The 17,265-nt window shown below is 40.3% G+C and overlaps 1 protein-coding gene across 2 annotated transcripts in view; it reads right to left on the bottom strand.

Annotated features, from left to right (window-relative positions):
• The window catches only part of ENTHD1 (ENTH domain containing 1), a 100,798-nt gene that overhangs the window by 24,442 nt on the left and 59,091 nt on the right, over positions 1 to 17,265 (bottom strand). The gene's annotated exons all lie outside the window — the stretch shown is intronic.

Here is a 17,265-nt window from a genome sequence, read left to right as displayed (position 1 = left end):
TGAAGAAACTTGCTTAGAAGGTATGAAAATAATATAGTGCTGCCTTTTTCATTTCTCTGTAATGTTTCCACTGCCTTGTTTCAGGTACTATAATCAGTATGTGCTATTTTATATGCCATCATATTGTGAATCTAATAATAGGTGTTACATTTCGACGGAGCTCTTGCTGTGACCAATTCTTCTAAGAGAAAGACAAATAGTATCGTATTTCAGATTACAAAGCAGAGAGCTGGCAAGCAGGACATGAGATAAATGGCTTAAAAGCGCCTGGGTGAGAGCCTGCCTACCTTGTAACTAGGGGGGTTTCTGGCCCACACCTCAGCTTCCCTTAGTTCCTCTTCTTCCTATCAACAATCTGTCCTTGCTTCCTTGCCAATCCCCTTCCTCCCAAATAGTCTCAGTTCTCGCATCGCTATCAATTCTATGGATTTGAGACCCAAATTCTCCCCAGAGATCCAGTGTCAGCTGGCCAGCCATCCAGACAGCTGCCAAATTGACTGTCCTGTAGCATGGAGCTGATGGCATAACTTTCCTGGCTAAGAAGCTGGAGGGGGAAGGCTGCCTCTTGCCTCCAGAACAAAATGCGAACTCTCATTTGGCTTCTAAGGCTGAGGAAAATTAATATTATGCCATATTATTTAATAACCAGGAGGATTCTGGGCTCCCTCCTTTTCCTTATTTTCTGAAGGAAGGTAGTCCCTGAAGCACCTGATCGATAGTACTGTGATCACTCCCAACCCACAAGCCATCTGTTCTTTACCCAGCATGGACTGGCTCCTCCCAGGTGGGACCCTAGCTTCTTTCTGGGTCTCACTGAGCAATTAGCATCCCTGACCTGTCAGAACAGGCCTAATCAGCCACATCTGAAGGCCATCCCACTTTACCCGGATGCAGATTAATGGATCCTCATTAGTCTGGCTCCCACTTCTAATAATGAAGTGTTAGGGAGGAGCTGAGAACTCTTCACCCATGGCCTCATGAATATGTCTCCCAATTGTGTTTGTCTTGCCTTTACCTGGAGAGGGCCCAAGGATGTACTGTCGGGTCAATCAGAAGGAAAGGTTTAAAAGGCCCTCACTCGGGGTCTTTTGATCATCCAGAAAGGCCATCGACCTAATTTATTGGTTACTGCTAGTCTAAGAATTTTGGCTCTTAAAATTTCTACTGAAACTAGGCCCTTTGCCATGTGGCCCCAGCTTATTTCTCCAGTCTTATGGCTCATTACTTGGCACCTGGAATGGGCTTTCTGACCACTTCTACCTTACACAATCCTTTCCATCACAATTAAGTTCCAGGGCCCCTGTCCTGGATCTCCTTGATCTCTCGTGCTTCCAGAAATTCCTCTAGCTATGATTTGGGGCTCCTTGTCACTGCCTGTCTTGTGTGTCCTTGAGAGTAGGGGGCTGCTTGGATCCTCAGTTCTCCATTCCCAGCACTATTGAGTATATATGCACATCTATGGTTTTTGAATGAATGTCCAAAACTGAACTAAGAACCTTCTTCCTCAAATATTCTTCTCCCTATTTCTGTTATTTCACTCACCCAGGTTTGAACCCTTACAAAATCACTGATTCTTCCTTCTTTCTCACTCCCTGAATCAAATCCCTTGCCAAATTCTAGCAAAACTTAACACTGGAATCCTCTCTTTCCTTTCTCTTCTTATTGTCCTCAGGCCTCAATGGCTTTAATGGCTCTTTACATTCCTGTCTACCTGGTTGTCAGGTCAACCCTTAAAATACCTTTTCCATTGGAATCAAATATGCCCACACCTGTAAACTAGTGACATAGTTAATGTCCATGACTCAATGCTAGCAGACTCAGAAACCTCATGCCTATAGACCATGAATAGCTTCTTAAAGAAAAAGGAAGGCTCTGGGAAAGCACTAAATAGCATCACAAAAAACGAAGCTGTATATTCTGACAGGTAATGGCTAGTTGCTGATGTGGTAGGGCATTCTAAATCGTCTGTCTGTGTACAAGCAGGCAATCAAATTCTTAGAGCAAAATCAATATCAATTAAGAAAAAGAACAAAAAATAAAAAGCTACGCTGAAACAACTCCAATCTGGTCAGTATAAACAAGCTATTGATGCCTTCACATGCACACACAACTCAAAAGAGGGAGGAGAATGAATAAAAGAATGTTTAAACAATTTAAAACTATTTCTACAGCGAAGACATCAAAACAAATCCCCTCAGCCAATAAATACTTGATCTTCTTGCCAATTGAAAAGATATAGCAACCAAGGGCAATACTAACTTGGAACATAAACTTGTTTGTAAAATTTTATAGCGCAAGAGAGAGGTTTATGAATGGCATTACCTCAAAAATTAGGAAGAAACAGTAAAAGAAAAAAGTTGAAAAAAAGCTTATCAAGAGACCCAATTAAGTTCAAAGGTATTCAAAGTATGAAAACAGGACAATAAGTAAATAAAAATGGAAAAGATCTGTCATTATTTTCAATAAAAACTCTCTTCTTCCTTAATAACACTTATATTCACCAAATTTGGCCATACTCTAATGTGTTCCAGGAAGAAGTAGAAATAGCCCTAAATAAAGCAAAGATAGGAATAGCAGTTAAACTAGATCAAGTGTACGCAGAACAGGTTCACATTGGAGGCAAAGAAATATAGGAAAGAGATTTAAAATGCTCATTGCAATTAGTGCAAATACCAAATCATAAAAAGTGATCTCATTATTCAAATCTTCATTGCTTATTTCCATAGGACTAGAACCAATTACCATCTTTACATATATTATAACTTTGAATACTGCAAGTTCAAATAATGCAACCATTCCACAAGAATTCATTATTTAAAATAATCAGGACATAGCTCTAAGAAATACTTAAATGTATTAATTTAAAATAGATATCAACCATTTCTGCTAAAGAATACCAATCAAGCAGCAAGCATCTATTAAATGCACGCTAAATCCTAGTAATATAAAGAAAAAGCAAAAATATGATGGGGTAGCCAACCTATACATAAATAGTACCCAGAAGCCATGGTGGATGGAAGGTACAGAATATAGTTTTAAAACAAACTTTTTTTTAGTTACAAGTATATATTTAATAGAAAAGAAAAAAAACTATAATAAGATGACATATTTTCCTTTTGATATGTTTCTTGTACATATTTCAGTTAGCGAGAGATGGTGGTATGGAGTCTAGAAAGCTGGTCTTAGAATTTGGAAGACCTAGATTCGAATCTTGATTCCAACACACACTGGTTCCATAATCCCATGCAGAACATTCAGCAGTTTTTTAAAACTAAAAGCAGGTTATCAAACTGCATTGGGAGAAAAAGTGCTTCAAAGGAGCTCTCTATTTTGATTAAAACTCAGGGCCATTGGAATTTGAGAAAACTTCATTTGGATGTATAATTCAAGTTGGTTTTTGCATATATTGTTTCCCTTCTACTAAAATCTAACTCTGATGCTTTTTAGTAACCTCAGAGTGACTCTGGGTTCTGCAGCATCTAGCACAGTACTTGTACATAGTAGAGATTTAATAAATGCTTATTGATTAACTTACTAAGTCACTACAAACTAGAAAGGCTGTGGACCTCTTGTTCATTCATGGACCAATCTGTGGAAGTTTAAAGTTTCATCACTGAAAAGTTGGCTCCTGGGGGATAATGAATCTTCTAGCCTTCTGAAATCATCTTATTGGCATAGCTAGTGGTGGAGGAAGTAAAATGGTTATGCGTCTTAAAACATTCTATAAACAAGAATGTTGTGACCACTATGATGTCAAAGATTGTGAATGAAATCACCAATCTCATGAAATGCTGAATTTTATTATCTATAAGCATGATGATAAGACAAAATTGTTTAGAATTAGCTTATGAGACCGGGCATGTGGATATATTATCTGTTTTGATCAAAGTAAATCCAAGATAATGATTTAATTTTCCCAAAGAAATAGCTATATGTTACATGTAAAAGGTGTTTTTTTTTTCTTTTTTTAATCTCTAGTAAATTCATTTTTTTCCTTTTTTTCTAAGTGGATCATAGAGAAGATATAATTATAAACAGCATTATAAATTAATATGAATTATATAATTAACACCAATTCAATTAATGCAATATTAATATAATCAATATAAATTATAAATATAATTACAAATAGAGGGAAATAATAAGGGTAAATCTTTTACAACATTAAGGACTCTAATCAGTAACAAGCAATTTTGCCCAACAACAGATATTGCTGAAAACTAAGTAGGTTGTTCCCATACCAGTACTCTCCTTTCTTCCAGCTAGAATTTAAACCCAATCTGATAGATGCCAGAACATCTAGGCATATGGCCAACCATTGCACTCTGGGAAAGCAGTGAGATGATTAGGTGCCTAATGACCAAAATGTTTATGACAATCGGGGCCATTCTTGGAACTTAAAAGTGATGATGGAGTCATTTGAGCCACCCCGTGAATATTCTCTGTGGAATTGACCAGTGGTTGAAGCAGCCTGGAAAAGCAGAGAGAAGCTCATTTTCACCATAGGACTAAGCTATAGGTCGGGGCAGGATCCTGGACCTGGACCAGCCCCCTATCTTCTCGGGACGCAGTGAGGTTCAGGTGGCTCAGATACCCAGAGAAGGCAGCAGCGGCTCTGAGGTTCCAGTCTGTCAGCTGGGCTGCTGCCGGGCCAGAAGCCAAGAGGCTTCTCCTTGGCTTATGGAGGGCACTGCCATCTCTAGCTGTGGCACGCACCTAGAAAAGTGCCTGAATGCCTGAGCTTTCTGTTGAGGGCGTTGCATAATATCAAGCAAAAAGCTGGGTTCCTGAAAAGCCAGGATTCCCTTGATCCCCAGATCTGTCCCTCTTCCCAGCTTGTGTCTCTGTGAATGGCGGCCCTATCTGTCCAGGATCCCAAGCTGAACTTAGAGTCAGTCTTGAACTTCTCTCTCCTTGTCCAGTTAGTGCCATCTTCTGCCATTTTTACTTACAAAATCTCTCTCCCCTTGGGTCGCCCCTCTCCCCACTCCTTCAGCAATCTCTCTAACCGGCCCTTCCTCCTCCTCCTCCCATACAGCTGTTATCATCTCCAGATTTCTCTACCTCCCTTGTCTAAGCCCCATCCTACCGTTGTTGCCTACATCGTCTTCCTGGTACACCACTGTGATCGCTTCCGTTTCATCCAACTCTATTTAATAAGGATTCATTAAGTGTCTATGTGATGGAAGGCACTGGGCTGGTCATCCAAGATAGAAATCTGTGTGGGAAATAGGCCATGAGCTAAAGAGCTGACTTCCTTCTACAGGAAAGGTACAAATACACAGAGAAGTAAGTACAAAGATTAGATAAAGTAATTTCAGGAGGTGATAATTTAGATGTAGAAGCAATCTTAAATGGCTAGTGAGTCCAATTCTCTCATTTTAAGATGAGGAAACTGAGTCACAAAGAGGTTAAGTGATTTGCCCAGATTCACACAGCTGGAAAATGACTAAGTAGAATTTGAACTCAGATCTTCAGTCCTGGGTATGCTGGTAAATGTTTAACAACTAGATCTATTAAAAAAAAATTCAGACCATACCTTTGTGTTTTCTGCTTTATTAACATTTTGCCGTCACTTTTTCAGATCTTCACTATCAACAAACAATAACTCATGCCCCCATTTAGAGCATTTACTGACTACGGTGTAAATGCTCACACTGAAAATTAAAATCAGCCACCACCATAGAGCTGGTTCCAGCATAGTCATGGCAGTGCCCATCATGCTTCCTCCCTTCAAGCCTCACCTGGGCAGCCTCTCCTATAGTGCCAGCTAAGTCTGGAAGGAAGCTGGGGATTCAACCAGGGAAAAGGTGAGGGGGGAGCACATTCCAGGTAGGGAATATTGTGGGGATAGTCTGTAAAAAAGTATGAAAGCTGGAGATAAAACTGGGACTCTTTCCTTTTATTTTCTTTTTATCTTTTCTAGGTCCAAGTCCATTTCCCAGCAACCTCCAACTGAATTTTTATTTTTATTCTGAACTTATTCTGGATTTATTCTAAATAGAATGGGCATTGGGATTACACGAAACTGCATGCCTCTCTTATGGACAGCTTGCTATTCCTGTAAAATCCATAATATCTTGTAAAATCATCATAAAGCTTTTGCGACTGTCCGGCTTCTCTGACCATTGTTCTGGCCTTTCTCCTGTCCCCCCCAGCCATTTCCAAGCCCATGGGATGCACGTAGCTCCTTTATACAAGGATTGTTTTTAATTTGTTAGAATGTAAACTTCTTAAGACAAGGACTGTTTCTGCTTTTTATTTATCATGCCTAGTGTTCAGTCTAATGGCACACAGTAAATCCAGAATAAATGCTTTTCTAGGCATTCTTTCATTCATGTGTGGAGAAGAGCAAATAGACCAGTCCTCTATTTAAAACCTTCAGTGATTCCCCACTGCCTACCAAATAAAAGTTTAAATTTTGAATTCCAGCATGGAAGGCCATCTCCAATATAGTCCAGGATACCTGGTTCAGACCCTTCTCCAATTTCCATTCTCCTACTGCATTCTCCTTCCTTTATGGTTTTGCCCACACAGTTTCCCATATTTAGAACAAGTTCTCCCTCCCTCTTCATCGGTTGAAATCTCTCCCCTTTCCTTCAAGGCTCAGTTTAAGACATCTCCTCTCCCAGGAAGCCTTCCTATCCCATCCCTACAGTAGATGAATGTGGGTCTCCCTCCCCACATTTCTTCTAGTGCTCTGATCTCCTTTGCCCACATCACAAACACATTATTGTATTTGTGTAGAGATCATAATTCATCCCTCCCCTCCCCATCACCATGGGACTACAAATTCCTCTTGGGCAGGATCTCTTCCTTTTTTTCACTTTTTCCTCCCCTGGAATACTGCCTTATATCAAAGAGGTGCTTAATAAATATTTTCTGAATTGCATTGCTGTTCAAGACCATCATCAGTAGTACAGGACTCTCATGAAAGGGTATGGTATCTATCTGTATGTGTGGCCCTGTTCTAAACTAAGTGAAATAAATACCTACATTGAAACAGGGCAGCTTTTTATTTAATCTATATTTGCTCCAAACATTTAAGCCTGGTGGTGAGCCAGAACAGAGCTGTTAGAGAGAGGCCTATAGCTCCCATGACCCTCGGCATCCCTCCTCTTGGGGCCCATGTTCCATGTTGATCCAGCAGCTGCAAAACTGAGGCACTTTCACAGCCTAACTGTGAGAATTGTGACTGGTTTTGTAAAAAGAAAAAAAAGACTGCAAAATCATTAAATAGGAGGAAAGTGGATGGTTTTTATGGGCTGAAGCAACTTTCCCCAAACCAGGTCAAATGCTGCCCTGTCTGTTTTGTCCAGTTTTCTGTGTCTACAATCTGTTGTCTGGAGCATGACAATCTGCAGAAGAAGTAGTCGGGGGTGTAATTAGCATTTTGTTAGCAATCTACAGCTTTAGTGAAACAGACTCTGCCTCAAGAAACATCTAGGGCTCTAATCAGCAGCAAGGGAATAAATGGAACTGCTGGAATCTTCCCCGAACTTTTGCTATTGGATGGGGCAAGGTGCGGGATGACCCATATTTAAGATTTTGTAGGCTGTGGTATTTTTTCCCCTTCTGATAATGGGGATGCTCAAATCTCTGCAATGCACCGCACACAAACAACCACCAACCAGGATGAGCAGTTCAGAGAAAGTAGTAAGATTTCTTTTTGAAAAATTGAAGAAATGGGAGAACTATATTTCAGTCATTTAAAGAACACTTTGCTTGTATTATTTACTTCCTCTCATGAGTAAGTATCATAGACTTTCATATAAAATCTTTGTGCTCTCCTTTCCCCATTCCACCTCAGCCTTATTTTCTGGGGGTTTCAGCTGTGGTTTAAGATCAAAGATCTAGCAGACTATTTGGAGTCGTTTTTTGCTTATAAAAGAGAGCTGAGTTCTTATATTTTATCTATTACTTAGAAAGCAAGCCTGGTTCCTAGAGCACTGTGTAGTTAATCAACAGGATGTCAACATACTTTTCTTCCCTTTAAAAAGTTTTAGTCAAATATATTTGTTTCAGAGAGTCATTGTAATTTAGATGTTTGTTAGCATCCCTGTGCTGCTGAAGGGCTTATTTATGGTCCAGCTTATTATTTGGGAGGAGGGATAAAAGATGGCTAAGGCTCCAGTGAATAGACATTGATTTGGAAGGTTTTGTTATGTGATTCCAGCCTTCTAGAGCATTGTTAACAATGTCCAAATATAGAACTTTCACATAAAATGTTGTTAAGGAAATCAAATGATCAGGGACATGCAAGGTGCTGAGAATTCCCTCTTCGGGACCTTCTTCCACATCCTCCCCTATTTTTCCCTATGAAAATATTCCCATTTCTATGACTTTCTCAGCCTTTAACCGTACTGTAGATCCGCTTCTTTCCACTTCAAATCTTGAGATCACATGTGACAGGGACCCTTTTAATTGACCACTAAGGTGTGATTCTGTAGCCTTGAGGCATTCTAGCCTTTTAAACAAATGTCCTTGATCTCATGGCCTTCTGGGGTCAATACCAAATCTCTGCAAGATTGTCAGGCTAGCAGCAATGAACTTCTGACATCTAGAAACCACACAAAAGGGATGGATCAGGACACTTCCCTGATCCAAGTGCAACCTGATAAGCTGGGGGTGGGAGGAGGTAGGTAGACCTTAGAGACTTGTGATTGTAGCCCCCTAGGGAGAGTATGGCCTATGCACACTGGTACCTCCTAAAGCAAAGCTTCTTAACCCTATTTAGGGTCGTGTTACTGAATATGGGGGTTGCCAAATTATGAACAGCAATCAGTAAATGATGTGTATATCTATTTTATATACCTATATACCTAGGATGGTAGAAAAATTTCTCAGGCCAAAAGGGGTCGCAAGTGGAAAAAGTTTAAGAAGTTCTGGCCTAGAAGAGGAAGAGGAATTATGATAGATCTGACCTTTGCCTTTTACTGTTACCCTAAGATATTTGAACAACGCAGCTCCTAAAGAAAGAAAGGTTGTCTCCCTCATGTCTTGCGGCCCTGGCCAAGGCTATTTTCTTCTGGACAAAGGCTAATTTCCTTAGTTTTACACCATAAGGCTGGATCCCTGTGTGGCTTCTGGCTTCTGAGATGGATTCTCACCACAATATAAAGGAGGGAGATCTGGTGGGCTGTCTAGGAGTGTTTTCCTCCAGAGTAGTCCAAACCACAGGGAAAACTCAAGGCTGGATGACTTATATGGGTTTGTGAGGTAGAAGGACTAATTCAAATTAGACGGTTGCTTCCTTAATGACCTCATTTGTTGACTTTCTGAAGAGAGACTAAATAAACCACAAGCTGTTAGTCCATATGGAGGATTTTAGGACCCTGGAGGAAGAGGCTACTTACTCACCAGAGGGAAAAATTGTATTCATTGTTTATGGGCTGGTGTGAGTCCCTTCTCTGTTACTGCCAGTGGAATAAAAGCTGTCCTGTACTGCACAAACACATTGTTACTTTGAGTGCTTTAGGGGAGCCAGGAATCCTTTTAACAAATCCGTGGGTCAGACTGATAATTAGAAGGGACCATGATGTTCTGAGACTTTTCAGACACGGCTCGGGATGGAGGCATTCTGGTCAAACAGAGTGATTTGTTTTTAGAGGGGGAGCTGCCCCCCCCCGACTAAACTCTGTCATGAAAAACCGAGTATGGGGGGGAGATTGTTGAGTCTCAGGACCCACTCAGAGAAACCCAAAGCTAAAGTGATTTCCCCCCCCCTACTGCTCCCATTCCAACAGAAAGATGCTGGCTTCAGACATCTTGAATCAAAATGAAGGGAGAAGCTAGAGAATGGCCTTCCGTGAATGCCCTCTCTCCATGTGATGGAAGCATTTCTGGCTGTGGACACTTGAGGGAATTCACCTTAGTTTGATTTGCTTTGCTTTGCCCATACAGCCAAGCTGTGGCTATCCCCCTGTAAAAGAGGCAGGAGCTCGGCTAATGAACTCTACCCATAACCTTGCAGCATCTGCAAGCTCTCAGCTCCTGGGGATCTCTTAAAAACCCACGAATAAACTCCCTCTGAAGCCTGATTTTCAAAGTGTCTGCAGGACATCACTATGCAGCTCAGGTTTTTCCAAGAGTACATAATGAACTCTTATGTAATAGAAACTAAAAAAGAAAAATATAATTAAACAAGTACATTATGAAAAATAATTACATCTAATTCAGTCATTTCCACTTTTTAATAGTGTTTGGTTTGGGGTTTTGTTTTTATAAGTAAGCACCCCACAGCTTAAATCCCTGTTTGTCTCTTAACTCCCACTTGAAATTAGATACACAGACACATATTTAAAGGTCTCAGATACAGTCAACTTGGACCTGGACAAAGGAGGATGCAGTCAGGGTTAGAAAGCACATTTTTATGCTCTGGATTAAACCTGAATCTCCTTGCTTGAAAAATTAGTGTGATTACGTGATGTGGTTTTAAGGCGAAATAACCCCGCTCATTACTAATATGGAAAGAGTGTGGGCTGGCCACTTGACCTAAAATTTATAAATAATTCACAAGTCAATGTACCTCTAAATTTCTTTGGTGCATCTTAGGAATAAAACAACTTAGTGCTTGAGAAACAAATACAAATTGGTGGCATCTTAAAAACATAGCTACATCTGAAAATGCTTGTTGAATTGAACTGTCTTTTATTCTTTCATTGATTTTTACTGCAGTTTGGGGCTCTGGCCAATTATATTTACAATTGTAGAAAAATAAAGACACTTGAAAAAATTTCCACAATAGGTTGTCATATTTATTGCTTCGGTTTTGTAGACAAGTAATATTTTCAAAAAAGAAAAAAAGGGAAGTTAAATGGACTCCCCCACCCCTACCCCCCACAAGCAGATCTGGAGCCAGGTGGTCTAACACCTTCTAAGGGCAGTTCACTAAAGGTCACAGAGCTTCTTTTTGTGAATCAGCTCTGCAGTGATAGAAAATCTGATATGCAGATAGCATTTCATGTTTCTCCTACCACTCTAAGATTTAAAGTATGCTCTTTAATGTTCTGTCAAATGATGTGGAGAATCTCTAAAAGCATCTGCTCTCAAAAATGGGAGTTAGCAGCACTAATGCTTTCGGCCAGCTGCACAACATGTGGAATGGGGTCCAATTATTGGGAGACTATCACGTGTGCCTAGAGACTGCCAAAAGACAGCCACATAAAGCAAATGTTAAGCTAATGTAGTGAAGATCAAGAGGGATGATGCATAGGAAGGCATTTTGAAATTTTGAAAATGGGAAGTACAATGTAAAGTACAAATGTAAAGCTTTATTATGTAATTTTCCATTTACTAAAACATTTTCCACTATTTCTCTCTCCCTGAACTTTTAGGAGAAAATGTATGCTTTGAGCCTTTCCCACATTATTTCCAAATTATGTTATTATTTGATGATCATTACGAAGTAGCATGAATCATTCTGAGGACTGGACAGGAATAGTTTAAGAAATACCTCCATTGAACATGAAGTAGAAAGCAATTTAAAGAAGATTCCCCTCTTTAAACTTCCCAGGATGTCCCCTGCTCCCCATTTCTGTTATTATGCATATAAACACTAGCCCCCTATTTTAGCAGCAAAAGATCTGCTGTCAAGGAGGACCTAGTGGAGAAAAGAGATTATGGAATAATGCCATTGCATTCAAGATAGAAAATGTCAAGCATGAAAAAACAAATCCACTTTGTTTCTACCTAGAAAATTGAAACTTAAACTGCTAAGTAACTAGGGCTACAAGGACCAAAATGAAGGCAGCCCCTGTCCTCCAAGTGCTTTTGATTCCCTGGAAATCTGTGTCCATAAAGAAAGGATTTGTTTTCTTGAGAATCAACCCCCTATAAAAGGACTTTTTTTTCCCAACTAGAGTTGTCCAGTGGTAGATCTGATCATTCCTGGAACTCTTCAGACAGAACCTGGATGACCTCCATCAGGCACACTATAGAAAGAAGACTGGTCTAGAATCTAGATTCTGCATGACCTCTAACATAGTATGAGTGCGTTCATTTTGTCCAGCAGAGGTCATTGTGAACAGCTCAAAGCAACAGAAGTGCACTTTCAAGGACAACTATTTGCAAAATCACAAAATAACATATTTCAACTAATACCAAGGATTTTCATAGAAATAAATTTTAAATGGAGAAAACAAAGGAAAGCAATATGGAATTGTTCACAATATTTTAATACGTTTCCAACCAAACTATAAAAGAGATGTTGAGCTATGAACCATAATCTCCTAAAATGAAAAATGGACAGAAGCTGGTCTAAATTAAATAGCAACATTTATCCCAAGTCCTATTTTCATATTGTGCACATCATCTTTAGAACTTGAAAATATAAAGCAGGTGATTACCATGTATGAAGTTGGGTGTGGCTAAAAATACCAGTGATCCAAGGTTTGGGGATTTGTGATTACAAATACCTCATAGAGTCTGTCGCTACCCATGGCCTGGTTTCTTCTTCTTCAGCCCAAGGTCAAAACAAGGTCCTTTAAGGCATCAGGCTGGCCTTTGTGCTACAATAGCAGATATCCTATACTTATGGTTTATTATTTGAAATCATGCTTCAAAGCCCATGTAAAGTTTCCCTATCAACACACCCCGAGAACCCTGCCAGGGCCTCTGCTAAGCCTCTATCCTGAGGGAGCTGACATCATCCAAGGACACAAAATGTGAGTAGCTCCAGAGGGGCAAGGATGATAGCAGAAAGCTCCCCCTACACCGTCCATTGAAGAGGTCTTCTCATCATTTCCCACCAGGATGCAAGATTCTCAGTTTCTTCTCCCACCCTCACTCAACCCCCTCCTTGTGGCTCCCTTTTACATCCTGTCTTCTGGCATTAGACTGTGAGCTCCTCGAGGGGAGAGACCATCGTTTATCTTTCTTTGTATCCTCTTATTTAGCACAGCCGGCACATCGTAGATTTTTAATAAAAGTTTGCTGGCTGACTGTCTGAATAAGTAAACACAAGCTAACTTAAGGAAAGAAAGCATGGACAACTAAAGACTCAGGAGCAATCTCTTCTTGCTGTGACCCTTAGAAGTTACTATCTCAAATGATGCCCCTGGGGGTAAACAAAATGGTATATAATAGCACAGCTGGGCAGTTACATGAGATGAATGCCTGGCCTGGAAAATGTTGTTTAATGGGTCACTGCAAAGTTTCCCCTCAAGGCAGGTATCCAATAGCATTCAGTCCTCTGCTCTATCTATTCTTATAAATGACTTAAATGAAAACATAAATGATTTGGTTGCAGATGATGTCAAGTTAGAATAGCTCATTTATTAGGTGACAGAATTAAAATCCAAAAAGATCTCTACAAGCTGGGCCAAATCTAATGAGAGAAATTTTAAAACATGAATGTACAGTTCTCTCATGAGTTTCAAAAAATAAATAGCATGGGAAGTATAGCATGAGGGAGACATGGGTAGGCTATGGATATCCTGCAGAAATCTCAGCCCTGAACTGGATATCCAGCTCAAACTCACCATCATCCAAAACTGAACTCATTTCCTTTCCTCCCAAACTCAATCCTCTTCGGAGCTTGCCTGTTTGAGTTGAGGATTCCACCATCCCTCCAATCACCCAAGAAAATACAGAATTGGGGGAGGGGATAGCGGCCAAGGCCAGAACTGCTAGGATCTAAAATGATTTTCCTAAAGCACAGCTCTAACCATGTCACTTCTCTTCGTAATAAATGCCTTTGGCTCTTTAATATTTCTGTCAGTTTTTTAAAGCTCTTCAGAACTTGGCCCCCAGCCTCTTTTTCCCACCTTATCCAACACTTCTACTTCATTCCCCTTCTTCTAATTGTCCTTCAAGAGATGGATTTTCATCTACTGACTGCCCCTCTTCCAGGAATTCCCTCATCACTTTTATCCTCTTGGGATCCTCACTTTCTTCAAAGTTCAGTTCAAATGTGTCCTTAATGAAGTCTTTCTTGATCCCATCAAATCACCTGCTATCTACTGTGGGACCCATTTTTGTGTCCATAACTATGTCCCTTTAGCCTGGAGAACAGATGACTCAGGAAGAACATATTGACTCCCTGCTCCATTCTTTTTCTTCTCCCATCCGCTCACCCCAACGCCAACAGTACCAGTTTCCTAAAACACAGTTTCTGGGGTCCAACCAGGGCTTGTGAAGGCAGAACTCAGGTCTAGAAAGGCTTCAAGCATTTCAAGTTCTAGTGACCTCCTGCATCTACAGCCAAGAAGAAGCCTGGGCAAAAAAAGGCATCTCCCCACGAGCCAGACAACAGAGGGAGAATTCTTTGGCCACAACAACCCAGAAAAAAATATTTCCAACCAGGAAACAATCTTGAGCCCCATGCAAAGCCCGAGTGGCCTAGCATGCAGAAGAGGCAAATGGTTCTAAAAAGAACACCACTATTAATACATTCATTTAACTGCTGCTATTCTGAATGTCAAGTCTACATGCCTGGAAGAATTGGCTCATATCACTATTGACTTTCTGATTCTAAATGAGGCCAGAAGATATAAGGACAGTGCAGCTAAATGGAAAGATAGCTCACAGACCCTCCTTGGGGAAAAGACTACAGAAGCAGGCCGATCTGGCTTTATCATGTGTCGAAGGCAACAAAGAACATCGCTTCCCGGGGTGAGTGCTCATCTGGGCTAGCCGTATTCATGACAAGCAAACAGAGCCCACCAGTGAAGAGCAAAAAGGCAGCTTATGCATCAGCATCTGCAGCAGAAGGCGGTGGAAGAGAGGAATTCTGTGAAAACCTCAACCCTGTGTGTTTTAATAAGATCTACTTAACTACCTAGTGTCTTCAGTGAGAAGATGGGCTTGGAGAGAGGGTGGTGAAAATGGTCACTCTCAAATTCCTTCTCTCTCACCTCTGGACCCAGTCAGTTTTCAAATGATCTTGTCCGGCCTCCACAGAATCCCTGTCTGTATCCCTCCTCTCCATTCACTGGGCCACTGAGCCGGGTCAGGTGCTCTGCCCAGCCTGTTGCAGCAGCTTCCTCCCTAGGCACCATGTCTCCACTCTCTACTGTTACTAAATGGCTATTCCCAAAGCACAAGTCCCACCATGTCACTTCCCTGCTCAAGAAGTGCCAGTAACTCCTAACTGCCCTCAGAACGAAATGCAAACTTCTGTTAGGCATTTCACAACATGCCTACTACCTTTCCAGGCTCCCCAGCCTACCCTCCGCCTTCTAACTCCCAATTCTAGCCAGAAGGTCTAAGTTCCTTAGACATGACATCCATGCCGTTGCTATGACTCCCTCCTCCCATGGCCACACTGTGGCCCTCCTCACTTCTGCCTCTTGGCATCCCCAGCACTCCTCAAGCTTCCCCTCAGGTGAGTCTTTTCTAGTGCCCCACAGCATCCACCTCCAGAGTCTTCTCTCAGTAGCCTGTCCAATCCCCTTCTAGCTTCGGGTTTCCCCGGGCCCCTGCAGGAGCTTCTCTAGATCTAAGTCCACCATATATTTGCCATTTCCTTTCTCCTGAACAGGCTCCTCAGCTCCCCAAGGCAAAGCCTCCATTTGCATCCCAGAATCTCCCAAAACACATCACTAGCTGCTATACTACTGGACCTCAAGAAGGACTTCCACTAGTTTAATCACACATCTCCCTCAATGGATCTCTCTCCAACTGCTAATATTCTGTCTGCACTCATCCCTCAACAATTAACATACTCCCAGCCACCCAACCACTTCTGAACTCCTGGTTGCCAATGTCCACTCCTCCTTCCCTTTCCCCAGATGTCTGTCTGCTCCTTCTGGAATGCTGATTCCATAACTAACACATTTCCTTTCATTTGACATCTTACCTTTCTCACTCTCTTCCATCTGCTGGTACTCACTGAGACATGATTTTTTCCAGTAAGATGATTTTCTACCCATTCTTTCAACAATCTCTTAAATTCTCTATCCCTGATTAGGTGGAATGCTTATGACTTCCATGGCTACTTCCAGATTCTCCCTCAGGCCTCCATCACTCAGTAATCTCTTCTCTTTTGTTATCTTCCATATTTATTTATTTTTAGCATTTTTAAAAAACTTTTATGTTCCAAATGTTCTCTCTCTCACTTTAGCTCCTTTGGGGCCCACCGAGAAAGCAAGCTATATGTTATCAATTACTCATGTGAAATCATGCAAAGCATCTTTTTATATTAGCCATAATATAAAAAAGTAAAGAAAAATAAGGAAAGTAGAAAAAATTATACTTCAGTTTGCATTTAGAAGTTTATCAGTTTTTTCAGGAGGTAGGAAACATCATGAGTCCTTTGAAATCATCTTGGATCATCGTATTGATCAGAGAAACAAAGTCTTTCACAGTTGATCATCATTATAATATTGCTGTACATAATACCATAATGATCTCCTGGTTCTGCTCATTTTACTTTGCATCAAATTCATATACATCTTTCTACATTTTTCTGAAAGAAATGTTCAGCAAGTCTTATAGCACAACGGTATTCCATCACAATCATATATCACAGTAAATGACTCTGCTATTCTTAGCAGTACAATGATCCACAACTACTCTGAAGGAGTTACAATGAAAAGTCCTTTCCATATCCTGAATACACATTAAAGCTCTTGCTCTCTCTGCCTCTCTTTCTCTCGTTTTAAAATATTTTTTTCCTTGAATTTCTTTTAATTAGGGTTGGAAAAGTATGTTTTCTTTCATAACATGATTTTTATGGAAATGTTTTGCATAATTTCACATGTGATTTCTTAATGGGACTGGGGTGAAGATAAGAGAATCTGAAACTCAAGTTTTAAAAGCAAATGTAAAAAAAAGTATAACTGGGAAGAAATATTAAAAAAAATAAACTAAAAGAAAAATAACAATCATATCCCACAACTTGTTCAACTGTTCCCCAACTGATGGGGCAACCCTTCAACTTCCAAATCTTTGCACCACCAAAAAGAGCCACAATCAACCTTTCTGTACACATAGGTCCTTTTGTTCTCTTTAGGATATAAACCTAGTAGCAATATTGATGGATCAAAGGATATACACTTTTATAGCCCTTTGGGCATAGTTCCAAATTATTTTTCAGAATGTTTGGATCAGTTCACAATTCTACTTATAATGTATTAGTATCTTTGTTTTCCACATCCCCTGACGCATTTCTCATTTTCTTTTTGTCATGTTTCTGATAAATATGAAGTGGTGATTCAGAGTTCTTTTAATTTACATTTCTCTAATGAACAATATTTAATCTTCTCATTTCAAGTATGATAATCTTTTCATATGACTATAAACAGTTTAGATTTCTTCTGAAAA

This window comes from Sarcophilus harrisii, chromosome 5 (genome assembly GCF_902635505.1).
Source record: "Sarcophilus harrisii chromosome 5, mSarHar1.11, whole genome shotgun sequence".
Lineage (NCBI taxonomy): Eukaryota > Metazoa > Chordata > Mammalia > Dasyuromorphia > Dasyuridae > Sarcophilus > Sarcophilus harrisii.
This window is presented reverse-complemented; position numbering and strand designations above follow the sequence as displayed.